This window comes from Oncorhynchus tshawytscha, linkage group LG19 (genome assembly GCF_018296145.1).
Source record: "Oncorhynchus tshawytscha isolate Ot180627B linkage group LG19, Otsh_v2.0, whole genome shotgun sequence".
Lineage (NCBI taxonomy): Eukaryota > Metazoa > Chordata > Actinopteri > Salmoniformes > Salmonidae > Oncorhynchus > Oncorhynchus tshawytscha.
The window spans coordinates 23,678,433-23,695,747 of record NC_056447.1 but is presented as its reverse complement, the minus strand read 5'-3'; the positions used below and the strand labels follow the sequence as shown (position 1 = coordinate 23,695,747).

At 43.2% G+C, this 17,315-nt stretch overlaps 1 protein-coding gene across 2 annotated transcripts in view; it reads left to right on the top strand.

Moving 5' to 3' along the window:
* The window catches only part of cdh13 (cadherin 13, H-cadherin (heart)), a 527,392-nt gene that overhangs the window by 196,447 nt on the left and 313,630 nt on the right, over positions 1–17,315 (top strand). The gene's annotated exons all lie outside the window — the stretch shown is intronic.

Here is a 17,315-nt window from a genome sequence, read left to right as displayed (position 1 = left end):
TACACTGACTGCTTGACCTTCTGATTAAGTGTTATTCACAGTCAAGCAAAGCGGATATCCATATTCCAGTGAAAACATGCCTCTCCTCATATGTGAACTGTGAATAACATGAATAATCAGTATTTAAACATTAAACAGTACACAATTACACCTAACGAATATAACAACAGTGCTTGGATTTGAGATTTTTGTAATAATAAAAAACTTTTTGGATGACACTCAAATCAAATGGGTGGCTTGATGAATAGAAGGAAACATTTGTGTGCATACTCGAGGAATTCCTTTGATGGATAGAAGGAAACATTTGTGTGCATACTCGAGGAATTCCTTTGATGGATAGAAGGAAACATTTGTGTGCATACTCGAGGAATTCCTTTGATGGATAGAAGGAAACATTTGTGTGCATACTCGAGGAATTCCTTTGATGGATAGAAGGAAACATTTGTGTGCATACTCAAGGAATTCCTTTGATGGATAGAAGGAAACATTTGTGTGCATACTCGAGGAATTCCTTTGATGGATAGAAGGAAACATTTGTGTGCATACTCGAGGAATTCCTTTGATGGATAGAAGGAAACATTTGTGTGCATACTCGAGGAATTCCTTTGATGGATAGAAGGAAACATTTGTGTGCATACTCGAGGAATTCCTTTGATGGATATAAGGAAACATTTGTGTGCATACTCAAGGAATTCCTTTGATGGATAGAAGGAAACATTTGTGTGCATACTCGAGGAATTCCTTTGATGGATAGAAGGAAACATTTGTGTGCATACTCAAGGAATTCCTTTGATGGATAAAAAAAGATCCTTGATGTGTTTGAAACTGGAACACCAATACATTTGGAGAAAGTTACCAGAACTTTTTAACCCTAATGGGAAACAGCTATTGGACTTTATACCTTCCATAATTTACTCCTCACAGCCTCATTTGCAAAAGAACACTAAGACATGAACAACGCGTCTGTGTGTGTGCATTTAGCCGATCAGACTAAAGGATCAATCATATCTCAGAACACCCAGAGAGTCTGAAAATGAAATATTAAAAGAGAGACATCACTTTTTAATTTATTTTTTATTTTTTACATGTTACCTTTATTTAACTAGGCAAGTCAGTTAAGAACAGATTCGTATTTACAATGACAGCCTACCCCGGACGATGGTGGGCCAATTGTGCACCGCCCTATGGGACTTCAATCATGGTCAGCCTGGATTTTAACCCGGGGACTGTAGTGACACATCTTGCACAGAGATGCAGCGCCACTCGGGAGCAAAGCTGAGCCTTGCACATAATGGATAATTGCACATAGTTCTTCTAAAGCCATGGCATCTTTATTCCCACTCTGTCCTGTTGTCTCTGGGGCCCTGGAGGGTCCGTGGCGGAGCCGTACTGTATCCCTCCCACTCTGTCCTGTTGTATCTGGGGCCCTGGAGGGTCCGTGGCGGAGCCGTACTGTATCTCTCCCACTGTGTCCTGTTGTTTCTGGGGCCCTGGAGGGTCCGTGGCGGAGCCATACTGTATCTCTCCCACTCTGTCCTGTTGTTTCTGGGGCCCTGGAGGGTCCGTGGCGGAGCCGTACTGTATCTCTCCCACTCTGTCCTGTTGTATCTGGGGCCCTGGAGGGTCCGTGGCGGAGCCGTACTGTATCTCTCCCACTCTGTCCTGTTGTTTCTGGGGCCCTGGAGGGTCCGTGGCAGAGCCGTACTGTATCTCTCCCACTCTGTCCTGTTGTTTCTGGGGCCCTGGAGGGTCCGTGGCAGAGCCGTACTGTATCTCTCCCACTCTGTCCTGTTGTTTCTGGGGCCCTGGAGGGTCCGTGGCGGAGCCGTATTGTAGCTCTCCCCGTTTACCTCTCAGTTTCTGAGTAGTGAAAACATTTTTATTGTTACATACACCAGATAGGTGCAGTGAAATGTGTTATTTTACAGGGTCAGCCATAGTAGTACGACACCCCTGGAGCAAAGTAGGGTTAAGTGCCCTTTTTAAGGTCACATTGACAGATTTGTCAGCTCAGGTATAAGAACCAGCGACCTTTCGGTTGGGAGTCAGGCCCCCAATGAGAGAGAGACAGGTAGATCTACAGTCAGCAGATTCATTTGGTTTACAGGAGTTCAATAGGTGTTCTAGAACATTTTTTAAATTAGCTGAAAAAAAACCCATACAGCTTGTAAATTGTGTTCTTTAGTCACTACTGATTACATACTGTACATACTGTACATCATACCTCATCTCCTTCCATTTCTGTCCATACAAGATTAATTTCACTGTTACGAGAATCATGTAATGGCATACATCAGTGATGTGCCTCCACTGACGGCAGAACGAGGGTTGACTAGCTCCGTGATGTTTTGAAGCAGTCAGCCCTTTATAGAGAGATTATGTTTAGAATCCTCTGGTACAGAGTGCGGAGAAGCTCTGTAAGACTGTGGTGGGAATGACCCCCTGCCAACCCCCATCTCTCATTGTCTCTCTCTCTCTCTCTCTCTCTCTGTCTCTCAATCTCTCTGTCTCTCAATTCAATTCAAGGGGCTCTGTCTCTCTCTCTGTCTTTCTCTCTCTCTGTCTCTCAATCTCTCTGTCTCTCAATTCAATTCAATTCAAGGGGCTCTGTCTCTCTCTGTCTTTCTCTCCCTCTGTCTCAATTCAATTCAATTCAAGGGCTTTATTGGCATGGGAAACATGTGTTAACATTGCCAAAGCAAGTGAGGTAGATAATATATAAAGTGAATATATAAAGTGAAATAAACAATAAAAATTAACAGTAAACATTACACATACAGACGTTTCAAAACAATAAAGACATTACAAATGTCATATTATATATATACAGTGTTTTAACAATGTACAAATGGTTAAAGGACACAAGATAAAATAAATAAGCATAAATATGGGTTGTATTTACAATGGTGTGTGTTCTTCACTGGTTGCCCTTTTCTTGTGGCAACAGGTCACAAATCTTGCTGCTGTGATGGCACACTGTGGAATTTCACCCAGTAGATATGGGAGTTTATCAAAATTGGATTTGTTTTCGAATTCTTTGTGGATCTGTGTAATCTGAGCGAAATATGTCTCTCTAATATGGTCATACATTGGGCAGGAGGTTAGGAAGTGCAGCTCAGTTTCCACCTCATTTTGTGGACAGTGAGCACATAGCCTGTATTCTCTTGAGAGCCATGTCTGCCTACGGCGGCCTTTCTCAATAGCAAGGCTATGCTCACTGAGTCTGTACATAGTCAAAGCTTTCGTTAATTTGGGGTCAGTCACAGTGGTCAGGTATTCTGCCGCTGTGTACTCTCTGTTTAGGGCCAAATAGCATTCTAGTTTGCTCTGTTTTTTTGTTAATTCTTTCCAATGTGTCAAGTAATTATCTTTTTGTTTTCTCATGATTTGGTTGGGTCTAATTGTGCTGCTGTCCTGGGGCTCTGTAGGGTGTGTTTGTGAACAGAGCCCCAGGACCAGCTTGCTTAAGGGACTCTTCTCCAGGTTCATCTCTCTGTAGGTGATGGCTTTGTTATGGAAGGTTTCTCTCTCTCTCTGTCTCTCTGTCTCTCTCTCTCTCTCTCTCTCTCTCTCTCTCTGTCTCTCAATCTCTCTGTCTCTCAATTCAATTCAAGGGGCTCTGTCTCTCTCTCTCTGTCTTTCTCTCCCTCTCCCTCTTTCTCTCCCTCTGTCTCTCTCTCTCTGTCTCTCAATCTCTCTGTCTCTCTCTGTCTTTCTCTCTGTCTCCCTCTGTCTCTCTTTTTCTCTCTCTCTGTCTCTCAATCTCTCTGACTCCCTCTCTCTCTTTCTCTCCCTCTGTCTCTCTCTCTCTGTCCCTCAATTCAATTCAATTCAAGGGGCTCTGTCTCTCTCTCTGTCTTTCTCTCCCTCTGTCTCTCTCTCTCTCTCTCTCTCTCTGTCTCTCAATCTCTCTGTCTCTCAATTCAATTCAATTCAAGGGGCTCTGTCTCTCTCTCTGTCTTTCTCTCCCTCTGTCTGTCTCTCTCTCTCTCTGTCTCTCTCTCTCTCTGTCTCTCAATCTCTCTGTCTCTCAATTCAATTCAATTCAATTCAATTCAAGGGGCTCTGTCTCTCTCTGTCTTTCTCTCCCTCTTTCTCTCCCTCTTTCTCTCCCTCTCTCTCTCTCTGTCTCTCAATCTCTCTGTCTCTCTCTGTCTTTCTCTCTGTCTCTCAATCTCTCTGTCTCTCTCTCTGTCTCCCTCTGTCTCTCTCTCTGTCTCCCTCTGTCTCTCTCTTTCTTTCCCTCTGTCTCTCTCTCTCTCAATCTCTCTGTCTCTCTCTCTGTTTCTCAATCTCTCTGTCTCTCTCTCTGTCTTTCTCTCCCTATCTGTCTCTCTCTCACTCTCTATCTGCTCTCCCCTCTTCTCCCCCAGTGAGTCCTGCATGAGGAGGCAGGCTAATGTGGGCTATTTGACATGACGGAAGCTATACATCGGAGAGCAGGCAAAATGGATTTACCACATGGATACAGCTTCTCCTCCTTATGCTCCTCACTACCAGCATGACAGCCATTCATTTCTCTTAAGTGTTACCCCTCTGAGGGGGAGCCTGGTAAAGGGGAAAATTTTGTTCCGAAATGACCTGTATTTTGGTGTTTCTAATCCAGTGCATTTTGACCAGACGCCGCTTCGGCAGGAGAAGTTCCGCCCCCATTCATTTTTAATGAGAGCATGCAGAGAATTTGGTGGAAGGTGAGTGGCGAGAACCCTGCTAGCAGAGCGGTAGAAAAAGTTGAGCTCTGCTCTACTTTATGCAAATTATGGCCGTGTCTGGTTTTCCAATTCTATATTAGCAGGTCAATGGCATGGAAGAGGATTGCAGAGATTGTTGGTGGTGGGTGTAGAGATTTGCACAACACTGTTTGCTTGAACCTCAATCAACCTAAACCTAAAAGCAGTGATCAAACCATTTGTGAATGTGTTGACTAAATTAAATTGTGATATTTGCCCACTGAAGGATGGAAACCACCAGTAACACACATTCTAAGATCGTAAATGCATGAATTTCACGTGTAATATGCTACCGATTGGATAATGGTATCTTAACATTATGATTCTCATATAGTATAGCTTAAGGCACTTTCATTATACCTGTGTCAGGATGATTATAGTTCACTACCTATACTAAACTATATATATAGATAGGTCTACTTGTAAAATGCACATGAATGGGTACTTTGGATAAAGGAAATTGTGGCTTTGACTTTTTTTTTGCAAATCTCTCTTCACCCACCATCAACACCAACAATCTCCGCAATCCTCCTCCATGCCATTTGATTTTATTCCACCTTTATTTAACCAGGTAGGCTAGGTGAGAACAAGTTCTCATTTGCAACTGCGACCTGGCCAAGATTAAAGCATAGCAGTGTGAACAGACAACAACACAGAGTTACACATGGAGTAAACAATAAACAAGCCAATAACATAGTAGAAAAAACAAATCTATATACATTGTGTGCATAAGGCATGAGGAGGTAGGCAATAAATAGGAGTGAATAATTACAATGTAGCAGATTAACACTGGAGTGATAAATGATCAGATGAACATGTGTAGGTAGAGATACTGGTGTGCAAAAGAGCAGAAAAGTAAATAAAATAAAAACAGTATGGGGATGAGGTAGGTAAATTGGGTGGGCTATATACCGATGGACTACAGTATGTACAGCTGCAGCAATCGGTTAGCTGCTCAGATAGCAGATGTTTAAAGTTGGTGAGGGAGATAAAAGTCTCCAACTTCAGAGATTTTTGCAATTCGTTCCAGTCGCAGGCAGCAGAGGACTGGAAGGAAAGGCGGCCAAATGAGATTTTGGCTTTAGGGATTATCAGTGAGATACACCTGCTGGAGCGCGTGCTACGGGTGGGTGTGACCAGTGAACTGAGATAAGGCGGAGCTTTACCTAGACTTGTAGATGACCTGGAGCCAGTGGGTCTGGCGACAAACATATAGCGAGGGCCAGCCGACTAGAGCATACAGGTCGCAGTGGTGGGTGGTATAAGGTGCTTTAGTAACAAAACGGATGGCACTGTGATAAACTGCATCCAGTTTGCTGAGTAGAGCATTGGAAGCTATTTTGTAGATGACATCGCCGAAGTCCAGCATCGGTAGGATAGTCAGTTTTACTAGGGTAAGTTTGGCGGCGTGAGTGAAGGAGGCTTTGTTGCGAAATAGAAAGCCGACTCTAGATTTGATTTTGGATTGGAGATGTTTGATATGAGTCTGGAAGGAGAGTTTGCAGTCTAGTCAGACACCTAGGTACTTATAGATGTCCACATATTCTAGGTCGGAACCATCCAGGGTGGAGATGCTAGTCGGGCGTGCGGGTGCAGGCAGCGAACGGTTGAAAAGCATGCATTTGGTTTTACTAGCGTTTAAGAGCAGTTGGAGGCCACGGAAGGAGTGTTGTATGGCATTGAAGCTAATTTGGAGGTTTGATAGCACAGTGTCCAAGGAAGGGCCAGAAATATACAGAATGGTGTCGTCTGCGTAGAGGTGGATCAGGGAATCGCCCACAGCAAGAGCAACATCATTGATATATACAGAGAAAAGAGTCGGCCCGAGAATTGAACCCTGTGATACCACCATAGAGAATACCAGAGGACCGGACAACATGCCCTCCGATTTGACACACTGAACTCTGTCAGCAAAGTAGTAGGTGAACCAGGCAATTCAGATCATTCTCAGCAAATAAACAAGGTATAATTACAACATACCCCACACCCCATTATTTCCCTTTTGTAAAATTTTTTATTAGCCTACATATTGTCTGCTCCTTATTTTCATTTACAGTAATGTGCCTAGAATACAAGGGTCAGATTTGCATTAAACAATTTCACGTCAGATAAAACATGTAGAAAATCTGGTTTATGGTTAGCTTCATATACATCATCTACTGGTATCATTATTACATTGAGAACATATAGCTCAACAATATGCAAACAATGTGTGAGTTTAGCTGTTTTCTGTTTCAGATGTACAATGACAAGGGGTGCATTACACATGCTCATACCATAAGGCCATTAATGTCATCGTACTGTAGGCCTGTGGCTGCATTGGTGATGCATGACATTATAATTAGCAAAATGGGTTCACTTTAGCCGATATCCTGAGATGGTGACAATCAAATACAACAGATTGGAGAGCTCACAACTGGACTAAAAGGTCATGTTCATTTGAGAAAGCAAAACAGAAACACAAATTAGAGACAGTTCCCCTTCACCCATTTTATTGCAGAATTGTGATCTGTGATGAATGAACATTGACATTAGTTCATCCTGAATAATAGTTTTAAGTTAACGATTAAAACAAGTTTAAACACTCCACTTCAATGAATCAACATTTAATGAATCAATATATAATTTTAAAATAAAATGTACAAATAAGCTAACTCATTTGTAAATGTTGGACCATTATTACTAAAGCATAATTTCAGGTGAACTAAAAATATTCTGGAGCTGGAGCAACAAACCCTTACCAAAAAAACAGGCTTCTGGCAAAGAGTTGTGACAAGGCTTTGCCACATATCTTCACATGCAATTTAGTTTTGTGGCAAACTGTTGTGGCAAATATGCAGCGACTTCTGGCAAACAATTCTGGGAAACTTGTGGCGAGCATTCTACTGTTTTCTGTAAATTTGCTGCAAACTCATTATGAATATGCAAATTACATCAGGTTTTTGGTTACTTTGAGAGTACGGAAAACAAATAACATAACTTCAAATGAACTTGCTTCACACAGAGAAAACTAAACGAAACATGTATTCAATGTCTTAACAAATAAAAAATAAATCCAATACTTACTCTTATCTATCTCACAATTAAACATTATGCTAAGTGGTGCAATACTATACTTGAAATCCTCAGAATTCTAATGAAAAAAAGAGCAAATACTGAGTATTTCCCAAATAAGTTGTTTATCCTTTTGTGACTAGGGGGCAGTATTTTCATTTTTGGAAAAATAACGTTCCCGTAGTAAACGGGATATTTTGTCAGGAAAAGATGCTAGAATATGCATATAATTGACAGCTTAGGATAGAAAACACTCTAAAGTTTCCAAAACTGTAAAAATATTGTCTGTGAGTATAACAGAACTGATATTGCAGGCGAAAGCCTGAGAAAAATCCAATCCGGAAGTTGAAAGTTTTGAAAGCGCTGCGTTCCAATGCGTCCCTATTGAGCAGTGAATGGGCTATCAACCAGATTACTTTTTCTCCCGTATTCCCCAAGGTGTCTACAGCATTGTGACGTAGTTTTACGCATTTATGTTGAAGAATACCCGTAAACGGCTACATTGCGCAACTGGTCACCTGATGGCTCCCAGAGTGATTCTCGCGTAAAATACAGAGGTAGCCATTATTCCAATCGGTCCTACTGAAAAACCAATTGTCCCGGTGGATATATTATCGAATAGATATTTGAAAAACACCTTGAGGATTGATTATAAACAACGTTTGCCATGTTTCTGTCGATATTATGGAGCTAATTTGGAATATTTTTAGGCGTTTTTCGTGACTGCAATTTCCGGGTGATTTCTCAGCCAAACGTGAAGAACAAATGGAGCTATTTCGCCTACAAAAATAATATTTTTGGAAAAAAGGAACATTGGCTATCTAACTGGGAGTCTCGTGAGTGAAGAAAGCTCATCAAAGGAAAACAATTTAATTTGATTGCTTTTCTGATTTCCGTGACCACGTTACCTGCTGCTAGCTGGACAAAATGCTATGCTAGGCTAACGATAAACTTACACAAATGCTTGTCTAGCTTTGGCTGTAAAGCATATTTTGAAAATCTGAGATGACAGGGTGATTAACAAAAGGCTAAGCTGTGTCTCAATATATTTCACTTGTGATTTTCATGAATATGAATATTTTCTACGAATATTTATGTCCGTTGCGTTATGCTAATTAGTGTCAGTCGGTGATTACGCTCCCTCATGCGGGATGGGGAGTCACTAGAGGTTATTTAGTCTTTTTCAATTACATGAGAGAAATGTGAACACCTTAGGATGTTTAAAGGGGCAACTACAGAATTTACATGAGCCAAGTGATAACTGAGCAATGACATTTTAACCAATGAAAGTTTAAAAGAGAATGACAACATTTAAATAACAACAACTAAATCCAGTTCAGAGCCCCTTTTGAGTGCACTTTGGAGATGGCGGCCCCTGTGGAAGTCCTTTGTCCAAATTGTTGAATGCATGCACTGAAACAATCAGAAAACACAAAACAAAAACAACATTAAGATACTGAAAACAATTAGTGAAAACACTTTGACATCTTTAGTAGTAGTTGAGGTAGATATGTACATATAGGGAGGGATAAAGTGATTAGGCAACAGGGTAGACAATAAACAGTAACATCAGCGTATGTGATGAGTCAAAAGAGTTGGTGTAAAAAGGGTCATTACAGATAGTTAACCAATAGCTACCCGGACTATTTACCTATCTATTTAACTAACTATTTAGCAGTCTTATGGCTTGGGGGTAGAAGCTGTTCAGGGTCCTGTTGGTTCTTGACATGTTTCATTGGTACCGCTTGCAGTGCGGTAGCAGAGAGAACAGTCTATGACTTAGTTGGCTGGAGACTTGTTTAGGGCCTTCCTCAGGCCTCAACACAATTGATTCAAACTAATAATCTAATTATTATCTTCAATCTAGACTGCGGATGTCATCAAGAGCCAGTTGTCTTCTTGCTGACTTGAGTGGAAGAAAAGCAACATAGAATGAAAGGAAACTCTTTTCCACCTTCTCCTCCCTACTTAATCTTCCACGCCCTCCCTCCTCCTCCTCTGTGGGTGACTTTGTTAGCCAGGTTGATGACATCCGCTACTCATTCACTCATCCTATTCAGTCCACTGGTCTCACTCACACAGGACTACTCTACGCCTTGACCTCTTTCTCCCCTCTCACTCCAGATGACATCCTGCGACTAGTGAGGTCTGGCCGCCCGACAACCTGCCCAGCTCAACCCCCTCCCCTCCTCCCTTCTCCAGACCATCTCTGGAGACCTTCTGCCTTTCCTCACTTCCCTCTTATCTCATCGCTGATCACTGGCTGTGTCCCCTGGCTGTGATCACTGGCTGTGTCCCCTGGATGTGATCACTGGCTGTGACTTCAAAATGGCCCAAGTCGCTCCCCTCCTCAAGAAACCAACACTCGACTCATCTGATGTCAAAAACTATAGACCTGTATCCCTTCTTTCTTTTCTTTTCTAAACGCTTGAGCGTGCTGTCTCTGATCAACTTTCTCGTTATCTCTCTCAGAACGATCTTCTTGACCCTAACCAGTCAGGCTTCAAGACGAGTCACTCAACCGAGACTGCTCTTCTATGTGTCACTGCCAAAGCTGACTCTGATCTGTTATCATCCTCCTAGATCTATCACTGCCTTAGACACTGTGAACCATCAGATCCTCTTCTCTACCCACTCAGGATTGCATCCTACCTGGTAGGCCACTCCTACAGTACCAGGTGACGTGGAGAGGATCTGTGTCTGCAACATGTACTCTCACCACTGGTGTTCCCCAAGGCTCGGTTCTAGGCCCTGTCCTCTCCTCTCTACACACCAAGTCACTCGGCTCCGTCATATCCTCACATGGTCTCTCCAATCATTGCTATGCGGATGACACTACTTTTCACCTTCCCCCCTTCTGACACTCAGGTGGCAACACGCATCTCTGCGTGCCTGGCAGATATCTCAACTTGGATGTCGGTCCACCATTTCAAGCTCAACCTCGAACGGAACTGCTCTTCCTCTGGGGTTGAACTCTCCATCACCGTTGACAACTTCAGTGTCGCCTTCACAGAGAGCAAAGAACCTTTGCGTGACCCAGTACGACACTGCCGTTCTCTGCAAACATCAAAACAGTGACTCGCTCCTGCAGGTTCGTGCTCTAAAACATCAGTGGACTACGACCCTACCTCACACAGGAAGTGGCGCAGGTCATAATCCAGGCCCATGTCCTCTCCCTTCTGGACTACTACAACTCACCATTGGCTGGGCTCCCCACTTGTGCCATCAAACCCTAATCCTCTGCACAATCCACTGGCTTCCAGTTTAAGCTCGCATCCACCACAAGACCATGGTGCTTACCTACGGAATAGCAAGAGGAACTGCCCCTCCCTACCGTCAGGCTATGCTCAAATACTACATCCCATCCTTACAGGAGGGCAGTTTCCATTCAGCCTAGTCCAAGCTCTTCTCTGTCCTGGCACCCCAATGGTGAAAGCAGCTTCTCCCTGATGCGAGGACAGCAGAGTCCCTGCCCATCTTCTGAAAACATCGGAAACCCTAACTCTTCAAACAGTATATTAAATAATCCTCATCCTCACCTCGACCCCCCCCCCTTCCAGGGTGTGACTCTACTGATAGGTACTTTATTGAGGAAAAATGTGCTTTCTATGCCTGTGACATGTGGTTGTCCCACCTAGCTATCTGAAGAACAATATACTAACTGTAAGTCGCTCTGGATAAGCGCATCTGCAAAATTACTAAAATGTCAAATGTAAAATTGAGTTATGCCTAATATGGCAATTCATAATATTTTTTCCAAAATTAATTATTGTTAATTCCTTACACTCGTGGAAATGGACCTATATGGATATGTCCAAATTTAAACGTTTCTAACATTTAAAAAAAATAACTAAACCCAGTAGAGTCGATGTCTACAACCCACAGAAATCGAATTAGCATAATAAATAATCCCCATAAATATCTGTCAGTTTAAGCTAGAGATATCTGTTTTTTTTGCCTTCGATACATCTCAATCCACCGCATCCGCCGATGTCGCACTTCTGCATCTGCGGTGAAAGGTGACAGAGCTAGAGCGGTGTTTGTCAGACCAGGAGACATCACGAAAATGTGTCTTCTCACAAAGTCGTCTGTAGCGTTCCGAACAGTTTGGCCTGCAAACTATTATTTTTTCCATAAAAAAAAATGGTTACTAGTCCAACGCTCTAACCACTAGGCTACCTGTTCATGAGAGTCTCACCAGAGGAGTCATATTAGTGTGTAGCCCAAACTGTTCGGACGCTACAGACAGACGTTGGCAGATCGGCTGTACCGACTTCAGATGCTTGTGGGGGTCGCAGAGCAAAACGGGGAGCACAATCGTGTCCCCTTTATGACCCCTTTATGGAAAGATGAACACGATTGTGCTCCCCGTTTTGCTCTGCGACCCCCACAAGCATCTGAAGTCGGTACAGCCGATCTGCCAACGTCTGTCTGTAGCGTCCGAACAGTTTGGGCTACACACTAATATGACTCCTCTGGTGAGACTCTCATGAACACGTTCATGTTGTTTATTTTGCTCTAGGACACCCTCACAAGTCTCGTCTGAAGGTCCCCCGGAAACAGTTGGAAAAAATGAATGAAATTACTGTATATATGGACTCTGTTTGGTGTCATTAAACAAGGGGTTAAATGCATTTTTTAAACATACAAATGTTTCCTGATCTCTCAGATATAGGACAGACTATTCAGAAAAACTTCCTTTACATTTTTTGGGGGGACAAGCTGTTGTTCCATGTAGTGAATCTATTATTTTGTGCTAATAGCAGTAAGGAAAAAAAACATGTTTAATCAAATAATTGTTTTATATATTTTTGGGGTACTTTAAGGGGTCTTAATATTCTAAATCAATAGCAAAATGATCATTGGTATGACCTTTTTTTTGTGGTCTCGCCTTTGGGGGGTAAGGACACAAAGAAGGTCATACCAAGGATCATTTTGCTATTTGATTTAGAATTTTAAGACCCCTTAAAGTATCCCCAAAAATATATAAAACAATGATTTACTTGACACAAGACTGAATCCAAACATTACACTGTTGATTTTTATGTGCATTTTACATTTACTGTAATTTTCAAAGCATTTGTCAACAACGAAATCTGAAAATACTCTGGATACATTCAGTAACATAATAATAATATGAATATAATTTTTGGAGTAGGTGCAAAATTTGAAAAAAAAAACGATTACAAGGGTTTGAAGTTCTAGCTCATTAGCCTACACATAGTGGTTTGCCTGCTAGCTAGCTAGCTAATAATACATTGTTTTTTACTTTTTCTAAATGTATTTACTTACTTGAATAGGTTCACTCCCACGAAGCAGACAATCTTTTGGAGAGAAGCGATGTCATGTGGAGGCGCCACTTCTGGTCAAAACCCAGAGATCCAGGATTAGAGGAGCACATTGGTCATTGGTTTTGAAGACTCTCTCTCCATTTCTTTCTCTCTTTCTTACCAGGAGAGGAATTAAGCTACCATTTATTATAACTATTCCAGAGCAGCAAGTGGGCGTCCAGGCGGTTTGCTCAGTGCGCAGGCTTGCTGCCTGGGGCCTTGTTCATTTAGTCTAATTGATTGTGTTAATTGTGTTAGGATGACTGTGAGGGCAGGAATCCCACTCTTCCTTCCCTTCTGTTTTTCCACACGTTCATCCTCACTATGGTGAAATGTGCAAATTCTGGACTAAACTGTCTCGAACAGTCTCCTTTACAGAGAAACCTAGATGAATCAAAGTGACGTGAAATCCATTTTGATGAGACGAGCTTGAAGGAGGGGAAAAGCAATAAAGAACACGTTTGCCTGGCTTGCCCACTCCCAGTAGCCTACAGTAATATCTATGAGTACTGATGGATTCGGAATTATATACTTTAAATATTGTTAATCGTCAGTTATACTAGAGACATGAGGGGTGCCGTAGTCTAGGGTCTACACCAGAAGTTAATGGTTATCTGTAGGAGGAATGTATATGCTAGATGCAATTAAGCTTGGAATGTACTGAGTGCAGGGCAGACGATCACATGTTGGCAGGCACTGATAAGGATGGAGAGCTGTGGATGTGACAGTACCCCCCGACGCGCGGCTCCAGTCGACCAAGAAGACGATCCCGGGGATCGGGAGCGGACCAGTCACCTCTGCTGAGGCGCGGGAAACCTGTCAGTCCGGCTGATGAGGTGGAGCGTGGCGACCTAGAGCGACCTATAACACAAAACAAGAAACACTAACAGCACACAGACATGAAACAGAAACAATGACGCCTGGGGAAGGAACCGAAGGGAGTGACATATATAGGGCAGGTAATCAAGGAGGTGATGGAGTCCAGGTGAGTCTGATGATGCACAGATGCGCGTAACGATGGTAACAGGTGTGCGCCATAACGAGCAGCCTGGTGACCGAGAGGCCGGAGAGGGAGCACATGTGACAATACCTCTATTAATGGTCACATTGAAACATTAAGTTCAGAGTAATGCATTTAGAGATATGTTTAATTCAGAACTGTATAATAGTTTGTGACATTGACTAAACATAACACCATAGTGAAAGATGTACTAGGTGGAAGAAAAGGTAGAAAGTTTGTCGAAAGGGTGGAGACGAGGAATGAGAAATGTAAAAATGTACGGCTCAAGCTTTATTTCATATGCATGGAAGTCTTCTCTTCTGAGTGCTCTGGTGATTACTGTGCAGGGATAGCAGTGGGGGTTTCAGTACCAGAGGCTATATATACTGTTGGAGGTCAGTGTAGCAGACAGCTTAATTCAGAGGCGATCAGCATGTCTGCTCATGAAAATAATATAACTTCACCAAAGTTACTGAAGCTTACAGTACCTTCAACTTTCTTTGAGCAAAAACTAGTGTTAGATTATTTCATCACATTTTCACCTTAGCCTGAATGTTCCTCACCTCCACCTTCACCTTGGCTGATTTCCTTTAACGAGGACCTGACACCTAATCAGGAGGCACTAATTGTGCCATTGTTTCCCCTACTGATGTGAGTGGATGGACGTTGTGTGATGAGGATGAGCCAGGCTCATCACCACCTCAAAGGCCAGTGGGGGTTGCAGGGGTTCCAGAGACAGGGGGCCCCTCCAGCTACTTCTTGCTAATTACCAGCAGAGTAGGCGGACAATCAGTTCGATCTGAGTCTCTGATTGCCATTAACAGCTGCTGCTTTGACTTTGTAAGGACATCTGAAGCACCACCGGGGAACGAAGCTCTCCACCTGCCTGCCATAAAGCAAACAGAGAGACGCTCCTTTTGTGTGGCTTCTGTTCTGAATATGTCCCAGAGCTGTGAAGAGCTCCTTGGGGACATCTTGGTGCAGTCTGTTTGCTCGCTGGAGAGACTGCAGCTCCCCTCTTCCCTAACACGGAAATACACTCTCTGAGACAAGGAGTGTGTGAGTGCTCACTCCCTCTCTTCTGTTTCCTCGTTTGCCCCCGAGTTATCTTTCTCTCCATGTGGGGGCAGTCGAGTCATTGGGATCAGGCCTGCTGCCAAAATAATATTCTCTATCGCTCTCTCAAACGCTAGACCTAGGTCCTATTACTGCAACATTCAAATGCACAAAAATGTATCTGAAAATGCAGCCAAACACATCGACAACTGTCATTTTATATGCCTTAATAACACAAGATATTGGTCTCCACTAGGCTACATGTGTCAAGTGTATCCTAAGGTTAGGAATGAATGGTCAAATATGTGTTCAATCGTAGACTGGGGTGATCTAGTGGTTAGGGCCGCAATTTTCAATGCACACATATAGGCCTACCGTGTTGGCGGGGGTTTGATTCCAGCCCACGGCCTTCTAATCAAATCAAATTGTATTTGTCACGTATAAAACAGGTGTAGACCTTAAAGTGAAATGCTTACTTACAAGCCCTTAACCAACAATCCAGTTTTAGAAAAAATAAAGTGAAAAGTGAAGAAAAAAAGTGTGAAGAAAGTATGTTCTAAAACAAACTGAAGTAAAAACAATAAAAACAACAGTAGCAAGGCTATATACAGGGGGTACTGGTACAGTCAATGTGCAGGGGCACCGGTTAGGTAAAGTGAGGTAAAGTGACTATGCATGGATAATAAACAGAGAGTAGCAGAAGTGTAAAAATGGGGGTGGGGTGGGGAATCTGTTAAGAAGCCTTTTGGACCTAGACTTGGTGCTCCGGTACCGCTTGGCGTGCAGTAGCAGAGAGAACAGTCTATGACTAGGTTGGCTGGTATAGAGGTCGTGGATGGAGGGAAGCTTGGCCACAGTGATGTACTGGGCCGTACACGCTACCCTCTGTAGTGCCTTGAGGTCTGCGGCTGAGTAGTTGCCATACCAGTCAGGATGCTCTCGGTGGTGCAGCTGTATACATTTTTGAGGATCGGATGACCCATGCCAAATCTTTTCAGTCTCCTGAGGGGGAATAGGCCTTGTCTTGCCCTCTTCACGACTGTCTTGGTGTGTTTGGACCAAGATAGTTTGTTGGTGATGTGGACACCAAGGAACTTGAAGCTCTCAACCTCCTCCACTACAGCACCACACTGCCAGGTCTCTGACCTCCTCGTCTCATCATTGTCGGTGATCAGGCCTGCCACTGGTGTGTCGTTGGCAACCTTAATGTTGGTGTTGGAGTCGTGTTTGGCCATGCAGTCATGAGTGAACAGGGAGTACAGGAGGGTACAGAGCACGCACTACTGAGGGGCCCCCATGTTGAGGATCAGTGTGGCAGATCTGTTGTTACCTACCCTTACCACCTGGGGGCGGCCCGTCATGAAGTCCAGGATCCAGTTGCAGAGGGAGGTGTTTAGTCCCAGGGTCCTTAGTTTAGTGAGGAGCTTTGAGGGTACTATGGTGTTGAACGCTGAGTTGTAGTCAAAGAATAGCATTCTCACATAGCTGTTCCTTTTGTCCAGATGGGAAAGGGCAGTGTTGAGTGCAACAAATCCATCATCTGTGGATTTGTTGGGGCGTTATGCACATTGGAGTGGGTCTAGGGTTTCTGGGATAATGGTGTTTATGTGAGCCACAGGTAATTTTATTTTACCTTTATTGAACTGCCGCCCCATAATCCGTCTGGCCCAGGCGGCCTTGTGAATGTTGACCTGTTTAAAGGTTTTACTCACATCGGCTATGGAGAGTGTCATCTCACAGTCGTCCGGAACAGCTGATGCTCTCATGCATGCTTCAGTGTTGCTTGCCTCGAAACGAGCATAGAAGTTATTTAGCTCGTCTGGTAGGCTCGTGTCACTGGGCAGCTCGCGGCTGTGCTTCCCTATGTAGTCCGTAATGGTTTGCAAGCCCTGCCACATCCAACGAGCGTCGGAGCCGGTGGAGTACGATTCAATCTTAGTCCTGTATTGTTTCTGGCACAAATAACTCAATCCTCCCAATTGACTTGATTAACCTACACATTTCAAATATGGACAGTCCAGGGATATTTTACCCTTGATCTTAATAATTAATGACCACAACCAGGTGCTTTTGGATAACATAAATAGGAAACAAATAAAAAATAATAACAACAGGCTACACCAATGTTAGTTTCCATTCATACAA